This window comes from Cetorhinus maximus, chromosome 3, assembly GCF_964194155.1.
Source record: "Cetorhinus maximus chromosome 3, sCetMax3.hap1.1, whole genome shotgun sequence".
NCBI classification, from domain to species: domain Eukaryota; kingdom Metazoa; phylum Chordata; class Chondrichthyes; order Lamniformes; family Cetorhinidae; genus Cetorhinus; species Cetorhinus maximus.
In genome coordinates, this window is record NC_135881.1 from 19437400 (window position 1) to 19457175 (window position 19776).

A 19776-nucleotide genomic window follows, 5' to 3' on the forward strand; every position below is an offset into this window, starting at 1 on the left:
ACAACTATTATTAATCTGTCCACAGCCTACAAAGACTAAGCTTGAAGGGGAAATTATACCGTCAAAATTAATGCTGAAGGAACAAACTTCATTATTTGTCATTCTATTCAAATAAATTATGAATGACGCATACAGGTCTCTTTGAGGGGAAGGGAGGGAGGAGACAATATACTGTTCAATGTTCTCAAAACTTTGAGCTACTGGGCCCATGACAACTAATAGTGAGGTGACACTACTCATTTACCCATTCACTGAGCAGTTAATTGGCTCAAGGGGCCACATGGTCTAATCCTGCTCCTATTTTTTATGCAATTGTCAGTCGCTGGTGCTGTGTGTGTGTGTGTGTGTGTATTCAGGAAGGGAGGGTAGTGTGTAAAGATTGATCATTCATTCAGCCAATTAACTTTGTAGCAACCAATTGTATTCAGTGAATGAATGAGCCTCCCCTTTATAGTACCCCACCGCCACGATAACCATGAAAGCTTCCATCTTCAAGGTAGCAGAAGTAGATTAGCCATGGCGTGTGGCAGGGAAATCTGCTCTCATGCCCACATGTCCGTCCTTGACCTGCTGCAAAGTTCCAGTGAAGTTCAACACAAACTGGAGGAACGGTACCTCATCTTCTGACTAGGCACTTTACAGCCTTCCGGACTTAACAACAAGTTCAACCACTTCAGACCGTGAACTCTCTCTTCTATCCTATCCCTTTCTTAATTGCTTTTTTAAAATGTATTTTTTTTGATCTACCTATTTTTATTCATTGCTTTATCGCCTTTTTTATCCCCCCCCCCCCCCCCTTTTCCCCCCCAACCACCGCCCCCTCCCCTCACCCCACCCCAAAAGGACCATCTGTTACTTGTTCCATGTTGTTCTTTCACAGAGTGCTGATGACCCTTATTCTGATTTAACACATTCTGCTTTCTTACCTTCATGCCACTATCAGCATTAACATTCCCTTTGTCCTTTTGTCCATGACAGCTTTGTTAATCTCTCCTTAGAGTTGTGCAGGCTAGATCACTGAAAATATTTAGAGGAGTAGATAAATTTTTGAAATATCGGGGAGTTGAGGACTATGACGAGCTGGCGCGAAAGAGGAATTGAGGCTCAGCCATGATCTTATTGAATGGCGGGGCAGGCTTGAGGGGCCGAATGGCCTACTCCTGCTCCTATTTCTTACGTTCTTATATTAGCCCCCACCTATGGCTGGCCTTCTATCCAACTTCACCTGCTCCACCCTACTTAAACAGTGCAAATTTCGTCCTATTTCTACTTCTCCTTAGCTCTGAAGAAATGTCATACAGACTCGAAACGCTAACTCTGTTTCTCTTTCCACAAATGTTGTCAGACCTGCTGAGTTTTTCTGGCATTTTCTGTTTTTAATTTCTGTTTATCTACTGCGTGGCCAATAAGTTGCTGCGTCTCCAAGGATATTTGTTAACACTTGTTCCCATTGGTTTTACAACTGTATTTACCCAATCATGACCTACAGATGGCCCCCAAGATATCTCTGGCCAACCTGACCTAAAAGCAGAGTCTAGATGGTTACCAAGTAGCCTATCAAGTTATGGCTAATTTACTTTAGATAAAAGTTACAGCAGTGACAAAACTCAGGCCTAAAAGTTAATGAAAAAGCTTTTGACATCTTACAAGTAAAATCACAGGTTACGTTTGGTAACAATTTTCTTGGCAAAATTAGCCTTCAGAGTAGGCCAGTTTCCAGACCCAACTCAAAAAAAGAAAGGCAACGTCTAAAATTAAAATTCTCATCAGATAAGTCCTGGCTTTCAATCAAGACTAAAACATGCACTGTAATCCTGGGAGACTTCTCAAGCTACAGTGCTGCCTGTAGAGTATTTTCACAATCTGCTCTGGCACAGTAACACACAATTACCTACTGCGGACTCTTGGCTATCTTTGCTTTCTGCATGAGAAGCATATTCAAAAAACAGCCCTCCCTCCATTCACGTTATGGTATGAATGACATACATAAGCTTACCTAGTATATATGGCACAGAAACAGGCCATTCCAGTCTGTGCTGGCTTTTTTGTTCCACTTGAGCATCCTTTAATCTTCCCTCATCTAAATCTATCATTGTAACACTCTATTCTCTTCCCCCGCACCTGCCTGTCTAGCTTCCCCTTAAATGCAGCTATAATATTCTCTTCAACCACAGGTTTTACAGGTTTCTCATTCTCACCACTCACTGGGTAAGGACGTTTCTTCTTGATTGGATTACTCGGTGACTAGCTTATATTGTTGGTCTCTATTTATGTTCTTCCCCACAACAGGGAACGTTCTCTCTGTATCCACCCTATCAAAACCTTTCATAATTTAAAAAACCTTTATTAAGTGAAGCTATGACAAAAAGCCTCAAAGTGGATATTATAAATCCAGGCTTATTCCACTTTCATATCCTGAGCTCATTCCTTATGAGATCTCAATTTAATGGAACTCCTCACATTTCTTACTATTCTCCTCTTCCTGTGACCAACATTTGGGGTTACTTAGTCTTTACTTCTTTATTTTTCCTCTCCTACCCTTTTTACTTTTAGTAATTGTGTTGGGTGGGTGAGTTTTATCTTGTGTCAAACCATAAAATCTCAATATTTCCAGAAGAAGTTTTAAGATAGAACAAAGGGATTACAGAGTATTTTGGCCAAAAGATGGAAACAGGTGCTATGCGAATATGACATGTCTGTTTCAGCATACAATTTTGATTCTAATTTGCTGATTACCATAACTTGACTTTGCCTGGAGGTGTTAAACCAGGCACCTTTAGGTTGACTGGACACAATTTTCCTGGAGGAGAATGTGTGGGCTGCACGCACCCTCTTCCACTGAAGATGGGGATTGCTCTGGCTGGCATACAGTGGCACATTGCTGCATGGCTCAGGGGTTGAGGGAGAGGGCTCAGAGTTTCAGAAACAGCACCTGAGGCCCTGGCGGAGGAGATCCAGAGGAGGAGGGAGGTTCTCTCTTGGGGGGTTAGGGGAGGGAGGTTTTATATCCAAAGTGGAGCAGGGAGCAGTGGGGAAAGATAGCACCTCTTCCCTCCTCTCCCTCTCTCCTGCAGCAGCTGATGATGTTCTCGTCCTCCTCCTATTCCTTGTTCAGAACAAGGGGGATCCTAAGCAAGATGTACATGACTTTCTCCTGGTGACTCCTACAAGGTGTTCAATAAGGTGGAGTAGCACAGCACTTACTCTTTTTTTTTTTAGGTGACATTGTCAAGAGAAGTTCTGGAGTAAATGATGCTCGAATTTTGGTGAAGCCTTGGCAAAGTGTCCCAGGAGGTCTGCACATTTCAAAAGTCCAATTGAAACTTCCAGCACATAAAAATGAAATGGTGAGCGTCCCTTTAGGCAGTGTTCAAAATTCGCATCAACACCGTGTTTACTCTAAAACGAATGGTCACTGTTAGGTGTTATAGAACAAACATTAGCCACCAAAATGCCTCTTTAAAGACTGTTAGCAGGCAGTCCGAGTGACAATCAACAAGTGTCCAAGTGGCCATTTCTAGCATAGGCTTCAACACCCAACACCTTTATCAAGATGGTGTCTTGTGCTCAATGCAGGCTAAACCGTTGTTTCACCTCAAGGCCTCATTTTGGTTATCTCAGAGGCTCTTTAGTGACTGAATGCTCTGCTGAAAATCAACCCTAAGTAAAACTAGATTGTTATTAGATGAAGACTGCAAATAATTCTTTTGCATGAGGGTAGCTGATAATATTCCACAAAGCCTTTCCACTACATGGACAAGGCAAAAGTCAGGAGTGTGATGGAATACTCTCCACTTGCCTGGATGTGTGTAACTGCAACAACACTCAAGAAGCTCGACACCAAAACAACCCGTTTGATCATTGCCCAATCCACCACCTTCAACATTCACTCCTGGCACCATGGATGTACCATGTTTTCAGCGTGTACCATCTGCAAGATGCCCTGCAGCGACTTGCCAAGGTGTTTCAGACAGTGCTTGGAAAACCTGTGACCTACACCACTTTGAACAATGAGGGCAGCAGGTGCATGAAAACCACCATCTGCAAGATGCCATCCCAGTCAGAAACCATCCTGACTTGGAAATATATTCGACTTTGCTTGATCGGTGCTGGGTTAAAATCCTGGAATTCCCTGAGGGCGTACCTTTACTACATGGACTGTGGCAGCTCAAGGTAGCTCACCACCACCTTCGCGATGGATGGACAATAAATGATGACCTTGCTTGCAATGCCTATAACCCAAGAATCAATAAAACATTAACAATTCAGGCTTTCTTCTCTTACTAATGTTTATCATAGCTTCCATTGGCAGATAAATATCCAATATTATCTAAAACTTAGATCCATGATGTGGAACAGCTTGACATAATGGAGATTTCATACTGGAGATTGAACAGTTGATCAGCATGCACTGCTGTCTATTCCAAATGCTAGAAACTGCCGTCCGACCATATCATTCAGGCTAAAACTAGGAGTCAAATGAATTTGTTCAATTTATAATTACACAAAAGCAAAAACAAGTGAAATGAATCATCAGGAATACAATACGTAGCTTGAACCAAGACTTTTAACTGTAACAAAAAATATAAATGGTGCCTGAAGTCCCAAATCGCCTAGAACGACCTCTCTCATCAGTCATGAACTGAACACTGACTCATTCAAAATCTTTCAACTGAGCTAGGTGAGGATTGTGTTGTTCCTGCTTCTTCACTCCAAGGAGTCCTATCCCACGTAGATGGAGAATGAGTAAAACAGCAGTGTGCCAGAGCAAGGAAATTTCAACATCTCTTACACTTATGTCCCTGGTCCTTCCACATTAGGCGCATAAACATTTTATTAATTAATCAATTTTATTCATCAATACGGTCATTCAGGTAGGTAGCATTTGATCTTCAGATTTTCAGTGTTTATCTGGGTGTTGGTTGTCAGAAACATATGGCTTATTTGTCCTCACTTGGCACCAATATGAGGTACCAGTCTCACCTGCGTTAACATCTCAAATATGAGTGAACTGCTGACGCTTTTAATATGTGTAGTTTCAAATAAGGGAAGCAACTGGGTGCCTCGTTCAAAAACCCAAATGGCCTGAAATTTGCGGAGTGGGCATCTCATGAGATGTCCAGTTAGTTAATAAATTTTCCTGCAGCCTTCAGCTCCGTCTTTTATTGCCCTGGAAGTTGATGAGTGAGAGCTGTTAATTGCACGTCGAGGGCAACAGGGTATCTGGAACCTTAGTAAATGACAGGACAGAGATTAAGTTGGTTAGGATTATATTCGCTGGAGTTCAGAAGAATGAGGGGGGATCTCATAGAAACCTATAAAATTCTAACAGGACTAGACAGGGTAGATGCAGGAAGGATGTTCCCGATGGTGGGGGAGTCCAGAACCAGGGGTCAGAGTCTGAGGATACGGGGTAGACCATTTAGGACAGAGGTAAGGAGAAATTTCTTCACCCAGAGAGTGGTGAGCCTGTGGAATTCGCTACCACAGAAAGTAGTTGAGGCCAAAACATTGTGTGCTTTCAAGAAGGAGTTAGATATAGCTCTTGGGGCGAAAGGGATCAAAGGATATGGGGAGAAAGTGGGGAACAGGCTATTGAGTTGGATGATCAGCCATGATCATAATGAATGGTGGAGCAGGCTTGAAGGGCCGAATGGCCTACTCCTGCTCCTATTTTCCATGCTTCTATGTTTCTACTACAGATTTTAGGCAATCTGATCCTCTGGTCTCTGTTTGCGCCCAGGTCTTATTCTCTTAAGTTTTACCACTAAAAATTTTACATTAAATAATCTGTAGCACTTATGCAGAAGTGCAAAAAGCCCAGATTCTGCCAACTGTTTTGGATGAGTCAGCATTTTCTATAAATATCAGGTTATTAACACAGTGAAATAAAATCTTAATCCAGTGCACGTCAGTCTGCACTGCCTGGGGGTGCAAGTGGGGGTGGGGACAGGGAAGTATGCAAGTCACTGCACTACTCACATTAAATAGGCAGAACACACTGCAGCTTTGTTTTACAGAACTGAGTGCCAGAGCCCAACATATTTCACGGCTGTAATAATTTTCAATAAAATGGAGTAAGCCTTCAAGACCAAAAATGCCTGCAGCCAAGGAGAGATCATAGAGGAGAAAGGGGCCACCTGCGAACCCAACAGTTGTGATCGTTTTATAGAAATCTGGATATCAGTCTTTAACTTAACAGGAAATTTAGACAAAGAAGACAACCTCAAGGTTACCTCCTTAATTCCTTAATGCCGTACAGGCAGCCGTCCAATATTTGACCAGCTTTTTACTGCTTGCCTTTCACTCAATACCTTGGCTAAAACCATAAGCTTTAGTCGTTGCCAATATACTGAAGGGAGTGATTGGTTGAAAGCCTGTCATGTGTTATATGTTGTGAAGGTTATGCTAGATAAAATTCAAACATGTCATATTTGCTTAGTTTGCCACTGTTAATCAAATGCCCTAGTACCGAGCTAATCTCTAAAAACATATCTGAGGTTAACTCAAAGTACATTTCCAGAGACTAAACTGCACACTCAAAGCCTCTCCACCCGTGGAGACATTATGTTGTACAGTTTCATTCGGATCCAGCATTCAGAACAGGACTGGATGAAATATTGTATAATTTTACACACAAAAGCTGGTACATTCAGAAACTGGTGCAATTTAAATGTGTTTCCATGGATTCTTGAAGGTAGAAAAGCAAAAATACTTGTGAAGCGTAGCCACTGCAGACAAAAGCAGCAGCCAATTTTCAGATTAGATAAAAGACTGGTTCACCTGCTTTGATGATGTTGGTTGAGGGGCAAAATCTTGGCCAGGACACCAGGGGGGGAACTCCCTACTCTTCTGGGAAAAAGTGCAAGGAACTTATTACATTCCCTTGAATAGAAAAACGGGGCTTCAGTTTGACATCTCACCAAAAGAAACATCTTTGGTTGCACTCCCTCAGCACTGCAGCAAAGTGCCGGTCTAGATTATGTATGCAAGCTCTGCATTGGTGACTAATTCCATCGCCTCCTGACTCAGGGATGAAAAAGCCACCACGGAGTCAAATTGGCGCTTTCTGTATTCTGGCATTTAAACTGAGTGGCTCCTTTCAAACTCAACCATTTAATGATCAATTTTTGCAGACCATGTACATTTTTTGTATGTAAAATTATACAATATTTCATTCTGTCCTGTACTGATGTGGAGAGGGAATGGATTTCTCCTGTTCGCTATGAAGAACCAAATCATTAACCTGTTCTTTAAAAATAGATTTTACAGGACAGCTTCCTTCAAAAGCCCTACATTTTAATCTTTTTCCTCGACAAGTTCATCTTTTATGGCACTGCTGAGGGATAGAAATAGCAAGAGAACTGACTGACTCTATGTAACTTTGCTTCCCTCCCACTGATATTTTATCTCCCTCTTTCTTTTTCTCTCACTTTCTCATCCCTGTACCTTTCTATTTCTAACACTCTTTCTTCACGGTCTTTCCTTCTTTTTTTTCTGCTAGCATTTTTCCTTCTATCTCTTCTCTCATCCAGATGTCTCTCATTTCCTCTGTATGTCTTTGGGATAAACTTTATGCTGATTGGGCGGGCGTGCACCTGACCCAATCGGGCATGAAACTGTGACCTCGGACGAGTGCCCCAACGTCAACCTGTGCTCGCGCGATATTTTGGTTGGCAGGTGCACTTCTGACTTTTGTGCGCACCCGCCGACAATTAAAGAGGGCAATTGAGCCCAATGGATTAAAGGGGAAAAAGCCCAATGGAGCAACTTGTCTGTCATTTTACGTAGCCCGTCCAACCTTATGGTTGGCGGGCGGCTGAATCGGCCAGGCGGCCTTTACATTTTTGCATGAAATCTCATCCAAGGGCAGGATGAGGTTTCCATTATTAAATAAAATAATAATAGAAGTGTGTGGACAGTATTTTTTTTTAAATCTATACGTTCAGGTGCCTGACTGTGATGCTTGGACATTTTTTTCCCCTGACTTTAAAAACTTCCTGTGTTTCGAGTCTTCATCTCCCCGAGGCAGCTGTCTGCCATCAGGGAGCTCTCTGTCATCGCCCGCCCTGGCAGCACTGAGCTATTTCAGCGCACGCTTCGCACTGTCTGGCCATTGATTGGCTAGCCAGTGTGAAATCGCGGCCGGGGGCCAATCGCAGCCAACGGTCCATTTCCCAAATGCTCCCAGGCCTGCTGATCGCACCTGCCCACCGAGCTGAAAACTCAGGTCTATTGCCTATTCACATTTTGAAAGACCGGGACACACAGTAAGATGGACTGGGGATGTATCTCTGCCCAGAACATTTGGTGTCAGGATGCACTGACACATGTTCACAAAATGCGTAATTGTTCGTCAGCCCAGTGTGGTGGCGGTGGTGGTGGTGGAGGAGGCGACGAGGAGGAGGAGGAGGTTTATGCAATGGCGGGGGGGGTGGACTCAAGGGAAGTTAATTATCACTCTTAGATGGACTCTTGAACGACTGGCACAATAACATTGCTGCCACTCTACTGTGTTCACACCGAGTGTATACATAAAGATAAAATCAGAACGAGTACAACAAAATTATCAAACAGAGAAACATCTATTTATATTAAAGATCTTGCTTCTGTACAAATGCAATCTTGTATCTTGCAACCTACCCTTGTAAAGTCACAGTCACTTTCACTGGATGCCAAAAGCAAGTAACCAAACTTAAACATTCAACTAATCATTCTCCAGAACTTCAACCCATCAAATCGAAGAGGCTCCTGTGAGGTGAACAGGTTCAGCGTTCTTCTCATTCATGGGTGCCAATGTAAGCACTCAAACCGAAATCAAAGGTTTAGAACCATGTGGAACTTTGTAGAATACTAAAACACAGCAGCATCAGCTTTAGAATCAACAAAAGCTTACATTTATGTGGCACCTTTATCATGGGAAAATGTTACAAGGTGCTTCACAGGAATGTTATCAAACAAAACTCAACACTATGTCCATCATATACACGGCAGAAATCAGGAGCGTGATGGAATACTCTCCACTTGCCTGGATGAGTGCAGCTCCAACAACACTCAAGAAGCTTGACACCATCCAGGACAAAGCAGTCCGCTTGATTTACACCCCATCCACAAACATTCACTCCCTCCACCACCGATGAACAGTGGCAGCAGTGCATACCACCTACAAGATGCACTACAGAAACTCACCAAGGCAGCACCTTCCAAACCCACAACCACTACCATCTAGAAGGACAAGGGCAGCAGATAGATGGGAACACCACCACCTGGAAGTTCCCCTCCAAGCCACTCACCATCCTGACTTGGAAATATATCGCCGTTCCTTCACTGTCGCTGGATCAAAATCCTGGAACTCCCTCCCTAACAGCACTGTGGGTGTAAATACACCACAAGGACTGCAGCGGTTCAAGAAGGCAGCTCACCACCACCTTCTCAAGAGCAACCAGGGATGGGCAATAAATGCTGACCCAGCCAGCGAAACCCACATCCCCTGAATGAATTAGAAAAAAACTAAGCAGCGTAAGCAGCTATTAGGATAAGTGAGATAAGACTTGGTCAGAGAGTAATATTATAAGGAGGTCTGAAAAGAGGAGGGAGGTAGAAAGTGGAAAAATTAATGAGGGAATTCCAGAGCTTTAGACCTCGGCAGCTAAAAAAATAGTTGCCAATGGTGGAGTAATTAAATTTGGGGATGTGAAAGAGGCCAGAATTGAAGGCGCACAGGTGACTGTAAAGCTGATTGGAGGTTACAGAGTGGCAATGGAGGGAGTTAAAACAAGGAGGGGAGTTTAAAATTGAGGAGTTACAAGACTGGGAGCCAACATACAAACATAGAAAAATACGAGCAGGAGTAGGTCATATTGAATGCTCCGCCATTGAGGAGACTGCGAGAGGAGGACTCTGGGACAGGCAGTCAGCAGCACCCAGAGGAGAGAGCGAGAGGAGGACTCTGGGACAGGCAGTCAGCAGCACCTAGAGGAGCCAGGAGTTGAAAAGGAGCGCGAGAGGAGTCAGGAGTTGAAGAGAAGCCCAAGAGGAGTCAGGGGTTGAAGAGGAACGTGAGAGGAGTCGGGAGTTGAAGAGAAGCTGGGAGAGCAGGGGTGACTGAGGGAATTTGGTGAGGAGGGAACAAGATGATCCTTTGAGTACCGTGAATACGGCCGGGTAAGCATTTACTACTTTTATTGCTTATAGTTTTTAAGGTCTTATTTTGTGGTTCATCGTTTCTAGCATCTATATTCTGTAACAACAAGGAGCAGGGAAGAAGGGCCCAAGAGTAATTGATATTAAGTATCTTCCAAAAGGTTTAGTTTAATTAAAAGGGGTAGGTCAAGGCAGGAGAGCTCAAAGCCGTGGTGTGCTCCTCCTGTTCTATGTGGGAAGCCAGGCACATTTCCAGTGCCCGGGGCCAGCATGTGTGCGGGAAGTGTCTCCAGCTGCAGCTCCTGGAAGCCCGGGTTTTGGAGCTGGAGTGGTGGCTGGGGACACTGTGGAGCATCCGTGAGGCGAAGAGTATCGTGGATAGCACATATAAGAGAGGTGGTCACACCGCAGGCTAAGAGTCCACAGGCAGGAAGGGAATGGGTGACCACCAGGCAAAGCAAGAGGACTAGGCAGGCAGTGCAGGAATCTCCTGTGGCTATTTCCCTGCAAAACAGATATACCGCTTTGGATACTGTTGAGGGGGAATGGCCTCTCAGGAGAAAGCAGCAACAGCCAAATTTGTTGCACCACGGTTGGCTCTGCTGCACAGGGGAGGAGTAAGAAGTGTGGGAATGCAATAGTTATAGGGGATTCAATTGTAAGGGGAATAGATAGGCGTTTCTGTGGCCATAAACGAGACTCCAGGATGGTATGTTGCCTCCCTGGTGCTAGGGTCAAGCATGTCTCAGAGCGGCTTGAGGACATTCTGAAGGGGGAGGGTGAACAGCCAGTGGTTGTGGTACACATTGGTAGAAACGACATAGGTAAAAAAAAGGGATGAGGTCCTAAAAGCAGAATATAAGGAGTTAGGAAGTAAGTTGAAAAGTAGGACCTCAAATGGTAGTGATCTCAGGATTATTACCAATGCCACATGCTAGTCAGAGTAGAAATAGCAGGATATATTGGACGAATACGTGGCTGAAGAGATGGTGTGAAGGGGAGGGTTGCAGATTCCTGGGACATTGGGACTGGTTCTGGGGGAGGTGGGACCAGTACAAACTGGATGGGTTACACCTGGGCAGGACCAGGACTGATGTCCTAGGGAGAACATTTGCTAGAGTGGTTGGGGAGGGTTTAAACTAAAATGGCAGGGGGATGGGAACCTATGCAAGGAGTCAGAGGAGGGGGAATCAAAAAGACAAGAACAAAAGACAGAAAATGAAATAAGAAAAGTGATAGTCAGAGAAATCAAGGGCAAGAATCAAACAGGGCCTCAGTGAAAAATAGTGGGAATGGGACAAGTAATATTAAAAAGACAAGCCTTAAGGCTTTGTGCCTTAACGCGAGGAGCATTCGCAATAGAGTGGGTGAATTAAACGCACAATTACATGTAAACAGGTACGATATAGTCGGGATTACGGAGACATGGCTGCAGGGTGACCAGGAATGGGAACTGAACATCCAGGGGTATTCAGTATTTAGGAAGGACAGACAAAAAGGAAAAGGTGGTGGAGTTGCATTGCTGGTTAAAGAGGAAATTAACGCAATAGTGAGGAAAGATATTAGCTCCGACGATGTGGAATCTGTATGGGTAGGGCTGAGAAACGCTAAGGGCCAAAAAACGTTAGTGGGGGTTGTATATAGACCCCCAAACTGTAGTGGTGATGTTGGGAATGGCATTAAACAGGAAATTAGAGACGCATATAATAAAGGAACATCTGTAATTGTGGGTGACTTTAATCTGCATATAGATTGGGCAAATCAAATTAGTAACAATAGCGTAGAGGAGGAATTCCTGGAGTGTATACGGGATGGTTTTCTGGACCAATACATTGAGGAACCAATGAGAGAACAGGCCATCCTAGACCGGATATTGTGTAATGAGAAAGGAATAATTGGCAATCTAGTTATGCGAGGGCCCTTGGGGATGAGCAACCATAATATGATAGAATTCTTCATCAAGATGGAGAGTGACGTAGTTGATTCTGAGACTAGGGTCCTGAATCTTAATACAGGAAACTACGGTGGTATGAGGTACGAGTTGGCTATAATGGATTGAGAAACGTTATTTAAAGGGATGATGGTGGATAGTCAATGGCAAAATTTCAAAGAGCGCATGGGTGAACTGCAACAATTCTTTATTCCTGTCTGGTGCGAAAGTAAAACAAGAAAGGTGGCCAAACCATGGCTTACAAGGGAAATTAGAGGTAGTATTAGATCCAAGGAAGAGGCATACAACTTGACCAGAAAAAACAACAGACCTGAGAATTGGGAGCAGTTTTGAATTCAGCAAAGGAGGACCAAGGGATTGATTAAGAGGGAGAAAATAGAGTACAAGAGTAAGCTTGCAGGGAACATAAAAACTGACTGTAAAAGTTTCTATAGGTATGTGAAGAGAAAAAGATTGGTGAAGACAAATGTAGGTCCGCTACAGTCAGAAATAGGGGAATTTATAATGGGGAACAAAGGAATGGCTGACGAACTAAATACATACTTTGGTTTTGTCTTCACAAAGGAGGACACTAATAACATACCAGAAATGTTGGGGAACACAGGGTTTAGTGAGAGGGAGGAACTGAAAGAAATCAGTATTAGTAGGGAAATGGTGTTGGGGAAATTGATGGGATTGAAGGCCGAAAAATCCCCAGGGCCTGATAATCTACACCCCAGAGTACTTAAGGAAGTGGCCCTAGAAATAGTGGATGCATTGGTGGTCATCTTCCGAGATTCTATAGACTCTGGAACAGTTCCTACAGTAACCCCAATATTTAAAAAGGGAGGCAGAGAGAAAACGGGGAATTATAGACCAGTCAGCCTGACGTCAGTAGTGGGGAAAATTCTAGAGTCCATTATAAAAGATTTAATCGCTGAGCACATGGAAAACAGTAACAGAATCAGACAGAGTCAGCATGGATTTATGATAGGGAAATCATGCTTGACAAATCTACTGGAATTTTTTGAGGATGTAACTAGTAGAGTTGATGAGGGGGAGCCAGTGGATGTGGTTTATTTGGAATTTCAGAAGGCTTTCGACAAAGTCCCACATAAGAGATTGGTGTGTAAACTTAAAGCGCATGTGATTGGGGGTAGTGTATTGAGATGGACAGAAAACTGGTTGGCAGACAGGAAACAAAAAGTAGGAAAAAACGGGTCTTTTTCCGAATGGCAGGCAGTGACTAGTGGTGTACCGCAGGGATCGGCGGTGGGACCCCAGTTATTCGCAATATATATTAATGATTTAGATGAGGGAATTAAGTGTAATTTCTCCAAATTCACAGATGACACAAAGCTGGGTGGGAGGGTGAGCCGTGAGGAGGATGCAGAGATGCTTCAGTGTGATTTGGACAAGCTGAGTGAGTGGGCAAATGCATGGCAGATGCAGTATAATGTGGATAAATGTGAGGTTATCCATTTTGGTAGCAAAAACAGGAAGGCGGATTATTTTCTGAATGGCTATAAATTGAGAGAGGGGAATGTGCAACGAGACCTGGGTGACCTTGTACACCAGTCGCTGAAAAAGCATGCAGGTGCAGCAGGCAGTAAAGAAGGCAAATGGCCTTCATAGCGAGAGGATTCGAGTACAGGAACAGGGATGTCTTGCTGCAATTGTACAGGGCCTTGGTGAGACCACACCTGGAATATTGTGTGCAGTTTTGGTCTCCTTATCTGAGGAAGGATGTACTTGCTGTAGAGGGAGTGCAGCGAAGGTTTACCAGACTGATTCCTGGGATGGCGGGACTGACATATGAGGAGAGATTGAGTCGATTATATTCGCTGGTGTTCAGAAGAATGAGGGGGGATCTCATAGAAACCTATGAAATTCTAACAGGACTAGACAGGGCAGATGCAGGAAGGATGTTCCCGATGGTGGGGGAGTCCAGAACCACGGCTCACAGTCTGAGGATATGGGGTAGACCATTTAGGACTTAGATGAGGAGAAATTTCTTCACCCAGAGAGTGGTGAGCCTGTGGAATTCGTTACCACAGAAAGTAGTTGAGACCAAAACGTTGTATGCTTTCAAGAAAGAGTTAGATATAACTCTTGGGGCGAAAGGGATCAAAAGGTATGGTGAGAAAGCGGGAGCAGGCTATTGAGCTGGATGATCAGCCATGATCATAATGAATGGCAGAGCAGGCTCGAAGGGCTGAATGGCCTACTCCTGCTCCTAGCTTCTATGTTTCTATGGCTGACCCTCTATCTCAACGCCATACTCTCACTCTCTCCCCATACCCCTGGACGCCTTTAGAGTCTAGAAATCTATCTATTTCCTCCTTAAATATATTCAGTGACCCAGCCTCCACTGCCATCTGTGGTAGAGTATTCCACAGGTTCACCACCAGCTGAGTGTAGAAGTTCCTCCTCATCTCAGTGCTAAATGGCCTAACCCATATCCTGAGATTGTAACCACTTGTTCTAGACCCCCGCCCCAGCCAGAAGAAATATCATCCCTGCATCCAGTCTGTTCAGCCCTGTCAGAATTTTATATGTTTCAATGAGATCCCCTCTCATTCTTCTAAACTCCAGTGAATACAGGCCTAGTCGGCCCAATCTCTCCTCATACGACAATCCTGCCATCCCAGGAATCAGTCTGGTGAACCTTCGCTGGGCTCCCTCTCCAGCAAGTCTATCCTTTCTTAGGTAAGGAGACCAAAACTGCACACAGTACTCCAGGTGTGGTGTCACCAAGGCCCTGCACAGCTGCAGTAAGACACCCTCCCTCCTGTGCCCAAGTCCTCTTGCAATGAAGGCCAGCATACCATTTGTCAATATTCAGCACTGGCTGTCAGACAAGCAGCCTGACCAATCAGAGGCTGTGCTGAGGTCGGAAAAGATGGTGGTGAAATAGAGCTGGGTGTGTTCAGTGTAAACATGGAAGCTGACATGTTCTTTCATAGAATTCTAACAGCACAGGAGGAGACTATTAGTCCCGCCGTGTCCGCGCCAGCTCTCTGCAGGAGCAACTCCCACTCCCAGCACCCCTTCCCCATTACATTTTCAGATACTTTGAACAATTTCACATCCCAGATTTTGATCTTGGGTCGATCTTTGGAGTAAATGTTGAGTACTGGTGCTGGGGTTTGGCGGGTGGGAGGGGGAGGAGGTACAGATCTTTCCTAAAAAGTGTAGTGGCTCTCAAGGGGTAGTGGTTAGATGAGCGGTGGTGTGATGGGGAGAACAGGATACTGTGCACGTGCTACCAAGACCAACTCAACAGCAGAAGTTTGATAAGGAAGTAATGTTTCGAATGGGACTGCGGTAAGGAGGAGGAGGAGGAGTGGGAGCACTGAGGAGGAGAAAGAGGTGTGGTGGACTTAGTGAGGAGCAGAAGGAGTGGAAACTTTAAACTGTGGTTGGACCTCCAGAAATCATTATTGAAGTTGATAACCCATCTGAATGTACAACTTTCAATTATCTCCAAAAGCCATAGCTGCAGAAAAGATTGAATTACTGAAATGTTGACCAAGACCTGCATAGAATAAAGGGCATGTGTTGTAGCTACAATATCCAAATGCTCTCTTCGGCGTAGCTTGGTAAGAATGGAAAAAAAGCATGAGCAAAAATGTTATAAATCATCATAGAATGACATAGCCCAGAAAGAGGCTCCATGACCCATCACGCAAGTGTCAACAAAATTTAAGATAGAAACCTGAGCTAGGTTATTATTAGCCATCACCTGAGGGTTTACTTTCCTCAAGACTGCCATTGATTAAATTTGCAACACGGTACTGCTCTCCATGCCAGAGATGAATGTAACATGAGCTTGCTGTTTCGGTTGGGTACGTTCATTCAATAGCCAAACCATTGAATGGTCTGGAAACCTGGCAGAATCCAACCTGTTCCACTTAAAACCCAACCTCTTGGCACCTGAACGCAGAACAACATTCACAGTGACGGAGAAGAATTTGGTCACCCAGATCACCCTACCTGAGGTGTTCATTATAGTCAAGGAACAGCACACATGAAGTAAGAACAGTTAACAACCGCAGTCGAGACTTGCTCACAAACATTTAACACATCAGGCTTTACCCTGTAGTGGGAAGGCACCACCCGTGAGTCAGTATTGTATTTTTAAGGCTGAAGACTGGAAGCTTTATCTTAATAACGATTTGAAAGCATGAATTTCCGGCTTTTTTTTTAATTGCAAGGAAAAATCCAAAGGTAAATTCCTAACACTCGTAACCAATAAAGATAAATTGGAATTAATGATTGCAGCATTAGTGCTTCATGCAGTGGAGCAAGCTTATTAAAAAGCTGCCCCGTCATGCATTATAATCAAGTGTCAGCTTGGCTCTGTTGGAAGTACTTTCACCTCTCAGTCAGGAAGTCACAGCTGACACTTTGGTGCTACATTGTGAAAGATATTTTTTGTTTAATGACATGTTAAACCCAGGCCTCATTTTCTGGTCCCTGTAAACAACAAAGACCCCGTGGCACATACTCAGAGAACAGCAGGCGTTCTTCCACCTAAGGTCCCAGCCAAAATTTTCCTCCAAGCTAAACCAACACCTAAAAAAAAAAACGACTGCGCAAACTCCTTTCAAAAAGTAACTTATTTTCATGTAAAACACTTTGGGATGTCCTGGGAATTTGAAAGGCACTATGAAAGCATTAGTTTTTCTTCACAGTTTCTTTGTAAACTATTGGCTTCACTTATGGCAGTTTGGAGGTTATGCTGTTTTATAATGTGAGTACCTTCAAACTCCCACAAGCAATTGCTCCTTCCACATGTAACAGAACCAGGGACCAGTTTGCACAACTGAGCTTCTCTCCCTCCTCATACTCTTTCTCAATGCTCAACATGGTGTCATGCTCTTGTCACCTCTCTGCCTCAGCAGGGTTGCTATACTTCACATCCCCATCAACAGTGCCTTGCCCTTTCAATGGAAGCATACACTCCAATATCACAACCACATAGCAACTTCCAGTTCCCTTCTTCTACAGTCCTCAACTCTCCCCATCCCTCCATTCATCATGGGCTGCTACTCTGTATCTCCCTCTTCCCCCTTTCATCCTTCCATGATTTCTCTCTCCCTTTACCTTCACCATGCAAAAAAGGAGCCTCTGGGGAAGAGTGATCATAATATGGCGGAATTATATATTGAATTTGCGAGTGATTTAATTAGATTTAAGATCCTTGCTTCAGACGTTAAGCAAACTACACAGGTACATGAGAGAACATGGTCAAAATCAATTGGAAAACTGGAAGAAAGATACGATAGTAGATAGAAAATAGCAAACACTTCGTATTATTTCATAAGCCAAAACAATTATACATTCCCTTAAGAATAAAAACCCATGGGAAAAGTGTCCAAACATGGCTAACACGAGAAGTTAAAGGGAGTATTAAAGGAAGAGGCTTTTAACATTGCCAAAAAAAGAGTGCTATGGCTGAGGATTCAGGAGAATTTTAAAATTCAGCAAAGGATGGCCCCAAAAAACGACAATGAGGAAGAAGGGTGAGAGTACAGAAAAAAAAGACTTGCACTTATACAGCTTTTTTCACACCCACTGGACGTCTCATAGCATTTTACAGCCAATAAAGTAGGTTATGAAATGTAGGGACTGTTGTAAAGTAAGAAGTCACACAAATAGCAATGTTTTAATGACCCAATCTGATCGACACATAGCTCCAGTCCCAAATTTTTTTTATTCAAGAGGGATGTGGGCGTCGCTGACTGGGCCAGCATTTATTGCCGATCCCTAATTTCTCTTGAGAGCTGAGAGGCTTGCTAGGCCATTTCAGAGGGCATGTAAGAGTCAACCACATGGCTGTGGGTCTGGAGTCACGTGTAGGCCAGACCAGGTAAGGACAGCAGATTTTAGTGAACTAGGTGGGTTTTTACGACAATCGATAATGGCTTCATGGTCATCATTAGACTTTTAATTCCAGAGTTTTAAAACTGAATTCAAATTTCGCCATCTGCCGCGGTGGGATTTGAACCCTGGGTATCTAGAGCGCTAGTCCAGTGACAATACCACTACGCCACTGCCCCTGTGGTTTAGAATCAAAAATGGTTACAGCATAGGAGGTGGCCATTCGCCCTGTCGTGTCCATGCCAGCTCTCTGCAGGAGCAACTCAGCAAGCTCCATTTCCTCGTCTTTTCCCTGTAGACCTGCAAATATTTTCCTCTTCAGGTGATTATCCAATTCCCTCTTGGACGCCATGATTGAATCTGCCTCCACCACATTCTCAGGCAGTGCATTACAGATCCTAACTACTTCTTGTATAAAGACGTTTTTCCTCATGTTGCCTTTGGTTCTTTTGCCATTCGCTTTAAATAGGTGCCCTCTGGTTCTTGGCTCTTCCACCAATGAGAAATTTCCCCCTATCTACACTGTCCAGAGCTCTCAAGATGTTACTGTTGAGGGAAGCTAATGTATGCAGATCAGAGGGGCAATATCTACAGCTCAGCTGTTATTTGCTAGGGATGTTGTTTAAGAGTGGCCACAAGCCGCATTGTCTTCAGCCCCATCTATGCCAGATTTCACCATATCCCAGAGAATTGACTTCAGGATTCCAGACCCAATTTTCTAAACCCTCAAATCAAAGCAAAATGCCGCAGATGCTGGAGATCTGAAATAAAAATGGAAAGTGCGGGAAAAACTGGCAGCATCTGTGGGGAAAGAAACAGAGTTAACATTTCGAGTCCAATGACTTTTCTATATGGGTTTTTCCAACACATTGTTTTTATTTCTAAACCCTCCACAGTTTCTCATGGTCCTATCTAAAGGATCTTAACCCACTGTGCACGCTGTGTGTTCCTCCGACAAAGGGTTATTGCTCACTACCCATTCTCTCCACTCCACCACTGATAGCCACTCTTTCAGGAGTGCTGCAGTATCAGAGGTGCTGTCTTTCAGATGAGACGCTGAACCGAGGTCCCACCTGCCTGCTCAGGTGGATGCAAAATACCCCCATGGTACTATTTCAAAGAAAAGCAGGGGAGTTATCCCCCTGGCCAATATTTATGCCTCAATTTCACAAAGCAGGTTATCTTGTCATTATCATATTGCTGTTTGTAGGAGCTTGCTGTGCTCAAATTGGCTGCAGCAGTCCTGACATTGCAACAAAGGATACACTTCGAAAGTACTTCATTTCCTGTAAAGCGCTTTGGGGTGTCCATCGGTCATGAAAAGCCCAATAGAAATGCAAGTCTTTTGTTTGTTTTACATGTGGGACGTGTATTTTTTGTAAAGTACAAATTAGGAGCACAGTTCCATTACCTGAGGAAGTAATCCACAGAACAGGAGTTCAAATCCCTTGCCTTCCAGAGCTCCAACCTCCGAATCGTCTTCCTTCACCATCTCCTTCTTGCCTTCAAAACCTTGCGAGAAATCCTTTCTAATGACCATGTGTACAGCCTACTGACCACAACACTTGTGTTCTTCCTACACGATGCCCACCATTTCCCATCTCATTAAATGCTCCGAGATATTTTATTTGCAAGGGGTACGTGAATTTTACGAGAATTTTAAGTTGCTGTAGTAGGGGATTTACTTACTCATGCTATAGTCTTGCATAATGGAGAAAATACCATGATTAAGAAAGGGAAAATGCAAAAGTGAGATTGATGTGGATCACAAATATAACTCTTATGGCATGACAGGTCCACTGTGAAAGAGATAATGA

The 19776-nt window shown here is 43.8% G+C and overlaps 1 protein-coding gene across 5 annotated transcripts in view; it reads right to left on the reverse strand.

Annotated features, from left to right (window-relative positions):
- LOC144676534 (5'-AMP-activated protein kinase subunit gamma-2-like) overlaps positions 1-19776 on the reverse strand; it is a 462890-nt gene that overhangs the window by 265865 nt on the left and 177249 nt on the right. The window lies entirely within an intron of this gene.